Genomic DNA, 12,380 nt, shown 5'->3' on the forward strand with positions numbered 1-12,380 from the left:
TGCCCTCTTACACTGCCCCTTCACACTGTGCCCTCTTACACAGCCCCTTCAAACTGTGCCCTCTTACACTGCCCCTTCACACTGTGCCCTCTTACACTGCCCCTTCACACTGTGCCTTCGTACACTGCCCCTTCACACTGTGCCCTCTTACACTGCCCGTTCACACTGAGCCCTCTTACACTGCCCCTTCACACTTTGTCCTCTTACACTGCCCCTTCACACTTTGTCCTCTTACACTGCCCCTTCAAACTGTGTCCTCTTACACTGCCCCTTCACACTGTGTCCTCTTACACTGCCCCTTCACACTTTGTCCTCTTACACTGCCCCTTCACACTTTGTCCTCTTACACTGCCCCTTCACACTTTGTCCTCTTACACTGCCCCTTCAAACTGAGCCCTCTTACACTGCCCCTTCCCACTGTGCCCTCTTACACTGCCCCTTCACACTGTGCCCTCTTACACTGCCCCTTCACACTATGTCCTCTTACACTGCCCCTTCACACTGTGTCCTCTTACACTGCCCCTACACACTGTGCCCTCTTACACTGCCCCTTCACACTGTGCCCTCTTACACTGCCCCTTCACACTGTGCCCTCTTACACTGCCCCTTCGCACTGTGCCCTCTTACACTGCCCCTTCACACTGTGCCCTCTTACACTGCCCCTTCACACTGTGTCCTCTTACACTGCCCCTTCACACTGTGCCCTCTTACACTGCCCCTTCACACTGTGTCCTCTTACACTGCCCCTGCACAATGTGCCCTCTTACACTGCCCCTTCACACTGTGCCCTCTTACACTGCCCCTTCACACTGTGTCCCCTAAAACTGCCCCTTCACAATGTGCCCTCTTACACTGCCCCTTCACACTGTGTCCTCTTACACTGCCCCTTAACACTGTGTCCTCTTACACTGCCCCTTCACACTGTGCCCTCATACACTGCCCCATCACACTGTGTCCTCTTACACTGCCCCTTCACACTGTGCCCTCTTACACTGCCCCTTCACTCTGTGTCCTCTTACACTGCCCCTTCACACTGTGCCCTTTACACTGCCCCTTCACACTGTGCCCTCTCACACTGTCCCTTCACACTCTGCACTCTTACACTGCCCCTTCACACTGTCTCCTCTTAAACTGCCCCTTCACACTGTGCCCTCTTACACTGCCCCTTCACACTGTCTCCTCTTAAACTGCCCCTTCACACTGTGTCCTCTCACACAGCCCCTTCACACTGTGCCCTCTTACACTGCCCCTTCACACTGTGTCCTCTTACGCTGCCCCTTCACACTGTGTCCTCTTTCACTGCCCATTCACACTGTGTCCTCATACACTGCCCCTTCACACTGTGCCCTCTTACACTGCCCCTTCACACTGTGTCCTCTTACGCTGCCCCTTCACACTGTGTCCTCTTTCACTGCCCCTTCACACTGTGTCCTCTTACACTGCCCCTTCACACTGTGTCCTCTTACACTGCCCCTTCACACTGTGCCCTCTTACACTGCCCCTTCACAATGTGCCCTCTTTCACTGCCCCTTCACACTGTGCCCTCTTACACTGCCCCTTCACACTGTGCCCTCTTACACTGCCCCTTCACACTGTGTCCTCTTACACTGCTCCTTCACACTGTGTCCTCTTACACGGTCCCTTCAAACTCTGCACTCTTACACTGTCCCTTCAAACTCTGCACTCTTACACTGCCCCTTCACACTGTGCCCTCTTACTCTGCCCCTTCACACTGTGTCCTCTTACACTGCCACTTCACACTGTGCCCTCTTACACTGCCCCTTCACACTGTGTCCTCTTACACTGCTCCTTCACACTGTGTCCTCTTACACGGTCCCTTCAAACTCTGCACTCTTACACTGTCCCTTCAAACTCTGCACTCTTACACTGCCCCTTCACACTGTGCCCTCTTACTCTGCCCCTTCACAATGTGCCCTCTTTCACTGCCCCTTCACACTGTGCCCTCTTACACTGCCCCTTCACACTGTGCCCTCTTACACTGCCCCTTCACACTGTGTCCTCTTACACTGCTCCTTCACACTGTGTCCTCTTACACGGTCCCTTCAAACTCTGCACTCTTACACTGTCCCTTCAAACTCTGCACTCTTACACTGCCGCTTCACACTGTGCCCTCTTACACTGCCCCTTCACACTGTGCCCTCTTACACAGCCCCTTCAAACTGTGCCCTCTTACACTGCCCCTTCACACTGTGCCCTCTTACACTGCCCCTTCACACTGTGCCTTCGTACACTGCCCCTTCACACTGTGCCCTCTTACACTGCCCCTTCACACTGTGCCCTCTTTCACTGTCCCTTCACACTGAGCCCTCTTACACTGCCCCTTCACACTTTGTCCTCTTACACTGCCCCTTCAAACTGTGTCCTCTTACACTGCCCCTTCCCACTGTGCCCTCTTACACTGCCCCTTCACACTGTGCCCTCTTACACTGCCCCTTCACACTGTGTCCTCTTACACTGCCCCTTCACACTGTGTCCTCTTACACTGCCCCTTCACACTGTGCCCTCTTATACTGCCCCTTCACACTGTGCCCTCTTACACTGCCCCTTCACACTGTGTCCTCTTACACTGCCCCTTCACACTGTGTCCTCTTACACTGCCCCTACACACTGTGCCCTCTTACACTGCCCCTTCACACTGTGCCCTCTTATACTGCCCCTTCACACTGTGTCCTCTTACACTGCCCCTTCACACTGTGCCCTCTTACACTGCCCCTTCACACTGTGCCCTCTTACACTGCCCCTTCACACTGTGTCCTCTTACACTACCCCTTCACACTGTGTCCTCTTACACTGCCCCTTCACACTGTGTCCTCTTACACTGCCCCTTCGCACTGTGTCCTCTTACACTGCCCCTTCACACTGTGTCCTCTTACACTGTCCCTTCACACTGTGACCTCTTACACTGCCCCTTCACACAGTGCCCTCTTACACTGCCCCTTCACACTGTGTCCTCTTACACTGCCCCTTCACGCTGGGCCCTCTTACACTGCCCCTTCACACTGTGTCCTCTTACACTGCCCCTTCACACTGTGCCCTCTTACACTGCCCCTTCACACTGTGCCCTCTTACACTGCCCCTTCACACTGTGCCCTCTTATTCTGCCCCTTCACACTGTGTCCTCTTTCACTGCCCCTTCACACTGTGTCCTCTTACACTGCCCCTTCAGACTGTGCCCTCTTACACTGCCCCTTCACACTGTGCCCTCTTACACTGCCCCTTCACACTGTGCCCTCTTATTTTGCCCCTTCACACTGTGTCCTCTTACACTGCCCCTTCACACTGTCCTCTTACACTGACCCTTCACACTGTGTCCTCTTACACTGCTCCTTCACACTGTGCCCTCTTACACTGCCCCTTCACACTGTGTCCTCTTACACTGCCCCTTCACACTGTGCCCTCTTACACTGCCCCTTCAGACTGTGCCCTCTTATACTGCCCCTTCACAATGTGTCCTCTTACACTGCCCCTTCACACTGTGTCCTCTTACACTGCCCCTTCACACTGTGCCCTCTTACACTGCCCCTTCACACTGTGCCCTCTTACACTGCCCCTTCACACTGTGTCCTCTTACAGTGCCCCTTCACACTGTGCCCTCTTACACTGCCCCTACACACTGTGTCCTCTTACACTGCCCCTTCACACTGTGTCCTCTTACACTGCCCCTTCACACTGTGCCCTCTTACACTGCCCCTTCACACTGTGTCCTCTTTCACTGCCCCTTCACACTGTGTCCTCTTACGCTGCCCCTTCACACTGTGTCCTCTTACACTGCCCCTTCACACTGTGCCCTCTTACACTGCCCCTTCACACTGTGCCCTCTTACACTGCCCCTTCACACTGTGTCCTCTTACACTGCCCCTTCACACTGTGCCCACTAACACTGCCCCTTCACACTGTGCCCTGTACACTACCCCTCCACACTGAGCCCTCTTACACTGACGCTTCACACTGTGCCCTCTTACACTGCCCCTTCACACTGTGCCTTCTTACACTGCCCCTTCACACTGCGCCCTCTTACACTGCCCCTTCACACTGTGTCGTCTTACACTGCCCCTTCACACTGTGTCCCCTAAAACTGCCCCTTCACAATGTGCCCTCTTACACTGCCCCTTCACACAGTGTCCTCTTGCACTGCCCCTTCACACTGTGTCCTCTTACACTGCCCCTTAACACTGTGTCCTCTTACACTGCCCCTTCACACTGTGTCCTCTTACACAGCCCCTTCACACTGTGTCCTCTTACACTGCCCCTTCACACTGTGCCCTCTTACACTGCCCCTTCACACTGTGTCCTCTTACACTGCCCCTTCACACTGTGCCCTCTTACACTGTCCCTTCACACTGTGCCCTCTTACACTGCCCCTTCACACAGTGTCCTCTTGCACTGCCCCTTCACACTGTGTCCTCTTACACTGCCCCTTAACACTGTGTCCACTTACACTGCCCCTTCACACTGCGTCCCCTAAAACTGCCCCTTCACACTGTGCCCTCTTACACTGCCCCTTCACTCTGTGTCCTCTTACACTGCCCCTTCACACTGTGCCCTTTACACTGCCCCTTCACACTGTGCCCTCTTACACTGTCCCTTCACACTCTGCACTCTTACACTGCCCCTTCACACTGTCTCCTCTTAAACTGCCCCTTCACACTGTGTCCTCTCACACTGCCCCTTCACACTGTGTCCTCTTTCACTGCCCCTTCACACTGTGTCCTCTTACACTGCCCCTTCACACTGTGCCCTCTTACACTGCCCCTTCACACTGTGTCCTCTTTCACTGCCCCTTCACACTGTGTCCTCTTACGCTGCCCCTTCACACTGTGTCCTCTTTCACTGCCCCTTCACACTGTGTCCTCTTTCACTGCCCATTCACACTGTGTCCTCATACACTGCCCCTTCACACTGTGTCCTCTTACACTGCCCCTTCACACTGTGCCCTCTTACACTTCCCCTTCACAATGTGCCCTCTTTCACTGCCCCTTCACACTGTGCCCTCTTACACTGCCCCTTCACACTGTGCCCTCTTACACTGCACCTTCACACTGTGTCCTCTTACATTGCCAGTTCACACTGTGCCCTCTTACACTGTCCCTTCAAACTCTGCACTCTTACACTGCCCCTTCACACTGTGCACTCTTACACAGCCCCTTCAAACTGTGCCCTCTTACACTGCCCCTTCACACTGTGCCTTCGTACACTGCCACTTCACACTGTGCCCTCTTACACTGCCCCTTCCCACTGTGCCCTCTTACACTGCCCCTTCACACTGTGCCTTCGTACACTGCCACTTCACACTGTGCCCTCTTACACTGCCCCTTCCCACTGTGCCCTCTTACACTGCCCCTTCCCACTGTGCCCTCTTACACTGCCCCTTCACACTCTGCACTCTTACACTGCCCGTTCACACTGAGCCCTCTTACACTGCCCCTTCACACTTTGTCCTCTTACACTGCCCGTTCACACTGAGCCCTCTTACACTGCCCCTTCACACTGTGCCCTGTTACACTGCCCGTTCACACTGAGCCCTCTTACACTGCCCCTTCACACTTTGTCCTCTTACACTCCCCTTCAAACTGTGTCCTCTTACACTGCCCCTTCACACTGTGTCTTCTTACACTGCCCCTTCAAACTGTGTCCTCTTACACTGCCCCTTCACACTTTGTCCTCTTACGCTGCCCCTTCACACTGTGTCTTCTTACACTGCCCCTTCAAACTGTGTCCTCTTACACTGCCCCTTCCCACTGTGCCCTCTTACACTGCCCCTTCACACTGTGCCCTCTTACACTGCCCCTTCACACTGTGTCCTCTTACACTGCCCCTTCACACTGTGTCCTCTTACACTGCCCCTACACACTGTGCCCTCTTACACTGCCCCTTCACACTGTGCCCTCTTACACTGCCCCTTCACACTGTGCCCTCTTATACTGCCCCTTCACACTGTGTCCTCTTACACTGCCCCTTCACACTGTGCCCTCTTACACTGCCCCTTCACACTGTACCCTCTTATACTGCCCCTTCACACTGTGTCCTCTTACACTGCCCCTTCACACTGTGCCCTCTTACACTGCCCCTTCACACTGTACCCTCTTATACTGCCCCTTCACACTGTGTCCTCTTACACTGCCCCTTCACACTGTGCCCTCTTACACTGCCCCTTCACACTGTGCCCTCTTATACTGCCCCTTCACACTGTGTCCTCTTACACTGCCCCTACACACTGTGCCCTCTTACACTGCCCCTTCACACTGTGCCCTCTTACACTTCCCCTTCACACTGTGCCCTCTTACACTGCCCCTACACACTGTGCCCTCTTACACTGCCCCTTCACACTGTGTCCTCTTACACTGCCCCTTCACACTGTGTCCTCTTACACTGCCCCTTCACACTGTGTCCTCTTACACTGCCCCTTCACACTGTGTCCTCTTACACTGCCCCTTCACACTGTGTCCTCTTACACTGCCCCTTCACACTGTGTCCTCTTGCACTGCCCCTTCACACTGTGTCCTCTTACATTGCCCCTTCACACTGTGACCTCTTACACTGCCCCTTCACACTGTGCCCTCTTACACTGCCCCTTCACACTGTGCCCTCTTTCACTGCCCCTTCACACTGTGCCCTCTTACAGTGCCCCTTCACACTGTGCCCTCTTTCACTGTCCCTTCACACTGTGCCCTCTTACACTGCCCCTTCACACTGTGTCCTCTTACACTGCCCCTTCACACTGTGCCCTCTTACACTGCCCCTTCACACTGTGCCCTCTTACACTGCCCCTTCACACTGTGCCCTCTTACACTGCCCCTTCACACTGTGCTCTCTTACACTGCCCCTTCACAATGTGCCCTCTTACACTGCCCCTTCACACTGTGCCCTCTTACACTGCCCCTTCACACTGTGCTCTCTTACACTGCCCCTTCACACTGTGTCCTCTTACACTGCCCCTCCACACTGTGCCTTCTTACACTGCCCCTTCACACTGTGCCCTCTTACACTGCCACTTCACACTGTGCCCTCTTACACTGCCCCTTCACACGGTGCCCTCTTACACTGCCACTTCACACTGTGCCCTCTTACACTGCCCCTTCCCACTGTGCCCTCTTACACTGCCCCTTCACACTGTGCCCTCTTACACTGTCCCTTCACACTCTGCACTCTTACACTGCCCCTTCACACTGTGCCCTCTTACACTGTCCCTTCACACTCTGCACTCTTACACTGCCCCTTCACACTGTGCCCTCTTACACTGCCCCTTCACACTGTGTCCTCTTACACTGCCCCTTCACACTGTGTCCTCTTACGCTGCCCCTTCACACTGTGTCCTCTTACACTGCCCCTTCACACTGTGTCCTCTTACACTGCCCCTTCACACTGTGTCCTCTTACACTGCCCCTTCACACTGTGTCCTCTTACGCTGCCCCTTCACACTGTGTCCTCTTACACTGCCCCTTCACACTGTGTCCTCTTACACTGCCCCTTCACACTGTGTCCTCTTACACTGCCCCTTCACACTGTGTCCTCTTACGCTGCCCCTTCACACTGTGTCCTCTTACACTGCCCCTTCACACGGTGTCCTCTTACACTGCCCCTTCGCACTGTGTCCTCTTACACTGCCCCTTCACACTGCGCCCTCTTACACTGCCCCTTCACACTGTGTCGTCTTACACTGCCCCTTCACACTGTGTCCCCTAAAACTGCCCCTTCACAATGTGCCCTCTTACACTGCCCCTTCACACAGTGTCCTCTTGCACTGCCCCTTCACACTGTGTCCTCTTACACTGCCCCTTAACACTGTGTCCTCTTACACTGCCCCTTCACACTGTGTCCTCTTACACTGCCCCTTCACACTGCGTCCCCTAAAACTGCCCCTTCACACTGTGCCCTCTTACACTGCCCCTTCACTCTGTGTCCTCTTACACTGCCCCTTCACACTGTGCCCTTTACACTGCCCCTTCACACTGTGCCCTCTTACACTGTCCCTTCACACTCTGCACTCTTACAGTGCCCCTTCACACTGTGCCCTCTTACACTGCCCCTTCACACTGTCTCCTCTTACACTGCCCCTTCACACTGTGTCCTCTCACACTGCCCCTTCACACTGTGTCCTCTTTCACTGCCCCTTCACACTGTGTCCTCTTACGCTGCCCCTTCACACTGTGTCCTCTTTCACTGCCCCTTCACACTGTGTCCTCTTTCACTGCCCATTCAAACTGTGTCCTCATACACTGCCCCTTCACACTGTGTCCTCTTACACTGCCCCTTCACACTGTGCCCTCTTACACTGCCCCTTCACAATGTGCCCTCTTTCACTGCCCCTTCACACTGTGCCCTCTTACACTGCCCCTTCACACTGTGCCCTCTTACACTGCCCCTTCACACTGTGTCCTCTTACACTGCCAGTTCACACTGTGTCCTCTTTCACTGCCCCTTCACACTGTGTCCTCTTTCACTGCCCATTCACACTGTGTCCTCATACACTGCCCCTTCACACTGTGTCCTCTTACACTGCCCCTTCACACTGTGCCCTCTTACACTGCCCCTTCACAATGTGCCCTCTTTCACTGCCCCTTCACACTGTGTCCTCTTACGCTGCCCCTTCACACTGTGTCCTCTTACACTGCCCCTTCACACTGTGTCCTCTTACACTGCCCCTTCGCACTGTGTCCTCTTACACTGCCCCTTCACACTGGGCCCTCTTACACTGCCCCTTCACACTGTGCCCTCTTACACTGCCCCTTCACACAGTGCCCACTTATTCTGCCCCTTCACACTGTGTCCTCTTACACTGCCCCTTCACACTGAGTCCTCTTACACTGCCCCTTCACACTGTGCCCTCTTACACTGCCCCTTCACACTGTGCCCTCTTACACTGCCCCTTCACACTGTGCCCTCTTATTCTGCCCCTTCACACTGTGTCCTCTTACACTGCCACTTCACACTGTGCCCTCTTACACTGCCCCTTCACACAGTGCCCTCTTACACTGCCCCGTCACACTGTGCCCTCTTACACTGCCACTTCACACTGTGCCCTCTTACACTGCCCCTTCACACTGTGCCCTCTTACACTGCCCCTTCACACTGTGCCTTCTTACGCTGCCGCTTCACACTGTGCCCTCTTACACTGCCCCTTCACACTGTGTCCTCTTACACTGCCCCTTCACACTGTGTCCTCTTACACTGCCCCTTCACACTGTGCCCTCTTACACTGCCCCTTCACACTGTGCCCTCTTACACTGCCCCTTCACACTGTGTCCTCTTACACTGCCCCTTCACACTGTGTCCTCTTACATTGCCCCTTCACACTGTGTTCTCTTGCAATGCCCCTTCACACTGTGCCCTCTTACACTGCCCCTTCACACTGTGCCTTCTTACACTGCCCCTTCACACTGTGTCCTCTTACACTGCCCCTTCACACTGTGTCCTCTTACACTGCCCCTTCACACTGTGCCCTCTTACACTGCCCCTTCACACTGTGTCCTCTTACACTGCCCCTTCACACTGTGCCCTCTTACACTGCCCCTTCACACTGTGTCCTCTTTCACTGCCCCTTCACACTGTGTCCTCTTACACTGCCCCTTCACACTGTGCCCTCTTACACTGTCCCTTCAAACTGTGTCCTCTTACACTGCCCCTTCACACTGTGCCCTCTTACGCTGCCCCTTCACACTGTGCCCTCTTTCACTGCCCCTTCACACTGTGCCCTCTTACACTGCCCCTTCACACTGTGCCCTCTTACACTGCCCCTTCACACTGTGCCCTCTTACACTGCCCCTTCACACTGTGTCCTCTTTCACTGCCCCTTCACACTGTGTCCTCTTACACTGCCCCTTCACACTGTGCCCTCTTACACTGTCCCTTCAAACTCTGCACTCTTACACTGCCCCTTCACACTGTGTCCTCTTACATTGCCCCTTCACACTGTGTCCTCTTACACTGCCCCTTCACACTGTGTCCTCTTACACTGCCCCTTCACACTGTGCCCTCTTACACTGCCCCTTCACACTGTGTCCTCTTTCACTGCCCCTTCACACTGTGTCCTCTTACACTGCCCCTTCACACTGTGCCCTCTTACACTGTCCCTTCAAACTCTGCACTCTTACACTGCCCCTTCACACTGTGTCCTCTTACATTGCCCCTTCACACTGTGACCTCTTACACTGCCCCTTCACACTGTGCCCTCTTACACTGCCGCTTCACACTGTGCCCTCTTACACTGCCCCTTCACACTGTGTCCTCTTACACTGCCCCTTCACACTGTGCCCTCTTACATTGCCCCTTCACACTGTGCCCTCTTACACTGCCCCTTCACACTGTGCCCTCTTACACTGCCCCTTCACACTGTGCCCTCTTACACTGCCCCTTCACACTGTGTCCTCTTACACTGCCCCTTCACACTTGGCCCTCTTACACTGCCCCTTCACACTGTATCCTCTTACACTGCCCCTTCACACTGTGCCCTCTTAAACTGCCCCTTCACACTGGGCCCTCTTACACTGCCCCTTCACACTGTGTCCTCTTACACGGCCCCTTCAAACTGTGTCCTCTTACACTGCCCCTTCACACTGTGCCCTCTTACGCTGCCCCTTCACACTGTGCCCTCTTTCACTGCCCCTTCACACTGTGTCCTCTTACACTGCCCCTTCACACTGTGTCCTCTTACACGGCCCCTTCAAACTGTGTCCTCTTACACTGCCCCTTCACACTGTGCCCTCTTACGCTGCCCCTTCACACTGTGCCCTCTTTCACTGCCCCTTCACACTGTGCCCTCTTACACTGCCCCTTCACACTGTGCCCTCTTACACTGCCCCTTCGCACTGTGCCCTCTTACACTGCCCCTTCACACTGTGTCCTCTTACACTGCCACTTCACACTGTGCCCTGTTACACTGCCCCATCACACTGTGCCCTCTTACACTGCCACTTCACACTGTGCCCTCTTACACTGCCACTTCACACGGTGCCCTCTTACACTGCCCCTTCACACTGTGTCCTCTTACACTGCCCCTCCACACTGTGCCCTGTTACACTGCCCCATCACACTGTGCCCTCTTACACTGCCACTTCACACTGTGCCCTCTTACACTGCCCCTTCACACTGTGTCCTCTTACACTGCCCCTCCACACTGTGCCCTGTTACACTGCCCCATCACACTGTGCCCTCTTACACTGCCACTTCACACTGTGCCCTCTTACACTGCCCCTTCACACTGTGCCCTCTTACACTGTCCCTTCACACTCTGCACTCTCACACTGCCCCTTCACACTGTGCCCTCTTACACTGCCCCTTCACATTGTGCCCTCTTACACTGTCCCTTCAAACTCTGCACTCTTACACTGCCCCTTCACACTGTGCCCTCTTACACTGCCCCTTCACACTGTGCTCTCTTACACTGCCCCTTCACAATGTGCCCTCTTACACTGCCCCTTCACACTGTGCTCTCTTACACTGCCCCTTCACACTGTGTCCTCTTACACTGCCCCTCCACACTGTGCCTTCTTACACTGCCACTTCACACTGTGCCCTCTTACACTGCCCCTTCCCACTGTGCCCTCTTACACTGTCCCTTCACACTCTGCACTCTTACACTGCCCCTTCACACTGTGCCCTCTTACACTGCCCCTTCACACTGTGCCCTCTTACACTGTCCCTTCACACTCTGCACTCTTACACTGCCCCTTCACACTGTGTCCTCTTTCACTGCCCCTTCACACTGTGTCCTCTTACGCTGCCCCTTCACACTGTGTCCTCTTACACTGCCCCTTCACACTGTGTCCTCTTACACTGCCCCTTCGCACTGTGTCCTCTTACACTGCCCCTTCCCACTGGGCCCTCTTACACTGCCCCTTCACACTGTGCCCTCTTACACTGCCCCTTCACACTGTGCCCCCTTACACTGCCCCATCACACTGTGCCCACTTATTCTGCCCCTTCACACTGTGTCCTCTTACACTGCCCCTTCACACTGTGTCCTCTTACACTGCCCCTTCACACTGTGCCCTCTTACATTGCCCCTTCACACTGTGCCCTCTTACACTGCCCCTTCACACTGTGCCCTCTTATTCTGCCCCTTCACACTGTGTCCTCTTACACTGCCACTTCACACTGTGCCCTCTTACACTGCCCCTTCACACAGTGCCCTCTTACACTGCCCCGTCACACTGTGCCCTCTTACACTGCCACTTCACACTGTGCCCTCTTACACTGCCCCTTCACACAGTGCCCTCTTACACTGCCCCTTCACACTGTGCCCTCTTACACTGCCCCTTCACACTGTGCCCTCTTACGCTGCCGCTTCACACTGTGCCCTCTTACACTGCCCCTTCACACTGTGTCCTCTTACACTGCCCCTTCACACTGTGTCCTCTTAC

This window comes from Somniosus microcephalus, chromosome 12 (genome assembly GCF_052327205.1).
Source record: "Somniosus microcephalus isolate GS21.2 chromosome 12, FLI_Smic_1.0, whole genome shotgun sequence".
NCBI lineage: Eukaryota > Metazoa > Chordata > Chondrichthyes > Squaliformes > Somniosidae > Somniosus > Somniosus microcephalus.